This window comes from Cynara cardunculus (genome assembly GCF_001531365.2).
Source record: "Cynara cardunculus var. scolymus isolate 2C chromosome LG 7, CcrdV1, whole genome shotgun sequence".
NCBI lineage: Eukaryota > Viridiplantae > Streptophyta > Magnoliopsida > Asterales > Asteraceae > Cynara > Cynara cardunculus.
This window is the reverse complement of record NC_037534.1, coordinates 2,841,758-2,847,329: the sequence shown is the minus strand read 5'-3', so window position 1 is coordinate 2,847,329 and position 5,572 is coordinate 2,841,758. Positions and strand designations below refer to the sequence as shown.

At 29.6% G+C, this 5,572-nt stretch overlaps 1 non-coding gene across 1 annotated transcript; it reads left to right on the top strand.

Annotated features, from left to right (window-relative positions):
• Positions 1-1,551: 1,551 nt before the first annotated feature.
• On the top strand, positions 1,552-1,624 carry TRNAR-ACG. Its single transcript has one exon. It is a non-coding gene; the product is annotated as a tRNA-Arg (tRNA).
• Positions 1,625-5,572: the final 3,948 nt, after the last annotated feature.

Here is a 5,572-nt window from a genome sequence, read left to right as displayed (position 1 = left end):
TTTTATGTAATTATAAAATTTAATGTTTAAAATAATTTAATTTATTATATAATTAATGTAATTAAAAATATATTAACATTATTAATTTATAAAATTAATTGTTTTGTATAAAAATAGTTTATTTAAATAATTAAAAGAAAAAAAATAAAATTGAAGGGAAGTGGGTGGCCCACGTGGCTTTCAAATTGACTTGCAAATTTTGCAAGGTTTTTCCTACATGGCAATCCATACTCTGACAAAAGTTGATTTGCAATTGTGTTTGYAAGCCCCATGTGGGTGGCCTAACAAAAACCAGGTTTCAAAACACCTTATTTTGAAAATCAACCATTTAACATTTTTTTAATAGAATCATATTTATTTATTTTTTAATTTATTTCCATTTTTTGAGTAAACATAATTCTTTTAAATAAGAAGTTTTAAAAACTCATTCTAATAAATAAACGTGCTCAAATTTATGAGCAGTTAACCAAACACTTACTTACTGGGTTAATTGCCTTATCAGGTGAGCATAATAAAGATCGAAAATCTTACCTACTAAAAGCCATGACAAAAACTGAGGTTCTTATTTGGTAAATGATGAAAAAACTCTTACCGAATCAGTGCTTATCAAGGGATAAAAGACGTTTACAAATAATCCGTTATGATGGTCGATAATGTTGCATGCTAAGGTAAATAACGATGAAGACTCTTGTCGATAAGCACTTACCCAGTAAGCATAACCCCTTAGTTTCTTGAAATAAAACAGGAAAATGCTGAATTATTTTTACTCAATTTGCCATTTCATTAGTTGATTTCCATTTTTTCATTTTAACATATTCATGGTTTATATATAAATATAACATATCATCTGGTTTCTTCATAAATAATTTTCAATTTAACGGGATACTGTTAGGTCAAATTGTAATAATTTGATCTTCAATAATCAGATACTGATAAAGTGAAACTAGGTTAATGGCAGCGAAACCAGTAATACTTTAGGTTTGTTCACGATAGAGATTGTTAACTCAAGTGTCCTCATGACCAGTAACACATTTATTCACCTGTTAACTTCAAAAAACCCATGATCAAGGGCGGACCTATGAAGCCCTAAACAAGGTCTCGTGCATCAGCTGAACCTTTTTTTTCAAGTAGATTTTTTTTTTGTTTTATGAAGGGTGCATACGCTAAACTTTGAGGGATGCTCTGGGATATTAGAAAATACAAAAAATATCAAGCAAAAAATGGGGGAAAAAATCCATTGAAATCAACCAAAACCCCGAAAAAGTCTCTCGAGATCAACCAAAAAACGAAAAATGTCCCTCAAAATCAAACGAAATCTTGAAAAAATTCCCTCAAAATGGTGAAATTTGACTAAAAATATATCGGACGACTTTGTAGGCCACTGATCCACCTTAAAGATGCACTCGTTTGGTAAAAATATTTTACCTTTTACTGCCCATAATATTAGTCAAGATGCGTGCAAACTGACATCTATACCCATAGTTAAAAAGAATCGTATAGATATATTTTTGTAAGAAATATATATATGGAAATAAGATATAACACAAGAAAGACTCTGTGGCCCAATGGATAAGGCGCTGGTCTACGAAACCAGAGACTCTGGGTTCGATCCCCAGCAGAGTCGTAGATAATTATTTTTATTTTGAAACCAATTATGAAGAGCAAATATGTCATTTTACAATTATTACAATGTAGTAACACTGTTTGAATATTTTTAATATAATTTATTATTTGTTTTTTTTCTGAGACATTAATTTTATTTTTTGGATTAAAAATTTACCTTTTGATAAAATTACTTAAAGGAGTTACGGAAAACAATATTGTAGAAACTATAATATATGAGAAATAAATTATATTAAAAAAAATATTGTAGAACTGTAATTGTCAACTATGGAAGAGAGTAGGGGTGTACAAAAAAACGCGATCAACTCAAAATATTTCAATCAAAAGCTACCTGATGCTTAATCAAGTTGTAAAGTTTTCAAACCAAACTGAACCCGATTATTGTATTAAAATTGGGTTGGGGTCAATTGAACCCAACTCAATCCGGGCTGGACTGGCTAGTCCTGGGATTTCTGGTGGCCATGATGAAAAGCCAAAAAGATGCATCTAATATGTGGATATAGAAAACGAAATAAACTATTTGAAATGGTTTAGAATGTAGTCAATTTAGGCGGCTCATTCTCACGCTTATTTTTATTGAATATAACTAAAATGATACAATAGGGGCATATAAACCAAAAGCCTAAAACAATGCCTTGTTGTGTCTCACATACAAGTTTGAGAGCTAGAGACGATTTCGAGAAACGAGAGCGAGTTCATCTGTTCGATTGTTTCGTTCGTGAAGCGAGGCAGAGAGAGAGAGAGAGATAATGCCCTTGGGCTATATAGGCCAGCGATATAAACAACGATAACATTTCTTTAAGGCCCAAACTGAACTTACCCATATAATCATGAACTTGAACAGATGATTCCTTGGGTTGTTTGGTGCCCTGGGCCATCGCCCCTATGGCTTATAGACAGCGTCAGACATGTACTTAACCCGACAAACACGTTTCTCTTTTATTCTTTGGATTTAATATGATTGTTATGTCCTCGTTAATATGTTTATTAATACGTACATTAAACCATTACATTGTCACCCTCCTCATATACATATACTTCAATTCTATTCTCCATTTTTATATAAAGTATTCGTATATATGTTTAGTAAACTTGATCATATATATATATATATATATATATATATATATATATATATATATGCAAATTAAAAAAAGAAGTCAAACTTAATCTACTTTAAAAAAATACGGATAAACTGCACCAATTCATTGATGACGAATACATAAATTATAAGTAGAGAAAACGTCATATTCAAGATAACAAATTAACGTAGTTAAATATTTCGATATACCAAAGTTTCAATCCAATTAACACAATCTATGGGTTGTGATTTTTTGGGGTTGGTCCTATGAAAAAGAATATTAAATCTAATATTTTGTATTAAAAAAAAGGCCCAAATTGAATCTGGATGTTTATCCCAGTTCGATTAACCGTTCAAATGGGCCCATAAACCAGGCCCATTTATATCGTTACTGTTTGGCCCATTAACCCCATTTATATTTATAGATTTATTTTTCTTGTAAAATAAAACATTGCTATATTATATGTCTTTGAAAATTAATGATTTATTAATAAAGAAAATTAATAACTTCATTGTATAATATGATTTTAAAATTATATAAGTAACATAAGGGTGAGATCAGGAAAGAACCCTTGAAAAAATAACTGAAAATTCATCGAAACCGTTAAATTGAGATGATCCAATTATACGGTTAAAAAGATGGTTACAAACACCTTTTAAAAAAAATTAGAGATAACACCCACAATTTTTAAAACGAAAATCGACGAAATATAACATAAATTGCAATGAAACAAATTACACCAAAAAAAAACGATCATTTTATTATTTATAATTTTGACATCTATTTGGATATATATTTTTATCTGTATTTTCGTGATTCTTTAATTCTTTTCTTTTTTTTAAATTCTTTTTTGAACTTTTCCCCTAAAAAAAATATTTTTTCAAGTAAAATGATATATTATAAAAAATTGGACAAATTACATAGAAAAGTTACGTATTTTAACTTGATTTCTATTTTGGGTAACGTACTTTCAAAACTTTCATTTTGGTACCTAAGATGTAAGGTTTTAGACATTTAAGTACCCGATTAATCGGTTGAGGACTAATTTTAGATTAAAAAAAATCATGCCACTAAACACGTCAACAATTAATACTGAGTTGGATTTCACATCAGCATGATAACCGGTTATTGTTTCAACCGGTTACCCAAGTATTTAAATGTTTAAAACTTTACATCTTATATACCAAAATGAAAGTTTTGAAAGTAAGTTACCGAAAATAGAAAATCAAGTTAAAATGCGTTATTTTTTCATTTAATTTGTCCTAAAAAATTTACCACCATATAATAATATGACTTTCAGCCTGTAGGGCCCAATCAACCTGTTTTATTTTTAGCTGGTTATTATTTTTATTTGACATAGTTGATTTGTTAGAAAATAAAATTAGTAGAAATTGGTTAATTTATAATAAATATGTCAAAATTCTTGTCTCGTAGACGAAATAAGTAGTCAAATACGATCAACGTTTACATAATCATTGTCACGTATTCTTTCCCCAATCTCCACTTCTTGAATGGACCATTTGAAGTCAAGTAATTGGACCATAACGAACGTAATTAATGCGCTGATATAAATATAAATACGTTATTAATGATTTTATAGCAAAAATATCTGAAATTGTCATTGTATTATTACTTTTTGGTTACAAATTCGATAACATCGTTATCAATAACATATGATTATGGATGCCCACTGTTTGGTTGGTAACTATATAAGCAAGGCCAACCGAAATAAGTTGGTCGGTTTTGACCTTTCTAGGGAAAGTTTATATCTGAGCCACCGCTGATATTTTTTTCGCAGTGTAAAAAATTACAGTCATTAATTATATTATCTCAGCAATTCGTTTTGTACTGCCATTGGGTATCTTTGGTTGAACAATAACAGACTACAGCAACGTATCAAAGTCTAAATTTGAATTGGAATTTTAATAGTCAATAATGGTTGAACGTGATGACCTAACTGCAAATTGTTATATTTGAATCTGATTTAATTAGGTTCAGCCATGCGTTTGGTTGGCATGAAATGAAATGGAATCTGTCAAAAAAAAAAGATTAAATGTCTGTTTGATTCGTTGACTATAATATTGATGGTGGGTGGAGGTGATAGTGGTGGCGACAATAATGGATTTGGACCCTTGATCACTTTTAATTTCAAACTCATCCATAAATCGTGCTTGATATGTGGATTAATCTAGTGCATTTCATTCTAATGTGCATATAAGGATGAATATCTCTTCTTATGTTTCTCAACTTAATTCTCTTTCTCATCGAAACTCAATCGTATTATTTTATTAAAATTTAATTAAAAAAATATTTATTAGTACATCTTTAGAAACGTGTTGAGGAAAATAATGAGGAATTGTGGAATTTGGTTAATACGGCGGTCATTTTCGGCACCTTTCGCCGCGTCACTCGAATAAACTCGTGGACTGTAAAAATTATGGGCCTACTGTGGGGCCCTGCATCATATGATCCAACTTAACAATAACTTATAATTACCTTCAAATTAACTTTATGGATGTGAATCAGTTAAATAATTCATATGTGAACCAGTTAAAATAGTTTATATGTGAATTATATGAGTTCACATATGAACGTATAGTTCATCTGTGAATCACATATGTTTACATATGAAACCGTTTGCCATCCATTTGTAAAGGTCACGAAACTATATGTTGATATGTGAACACGTGTAATTCACATATAAACTATTCTAACTGATTCGCATATGAACTAACTAATAGATTCATATATGAACTAATTAAATAGTAATAATTATAGAAAGTATAAAAATCATAATCAGATTACAACAAAAAAAACGTTAATTCTATTAAAACACTATTTAAAGTAATTTAGTTTATAACATGTGA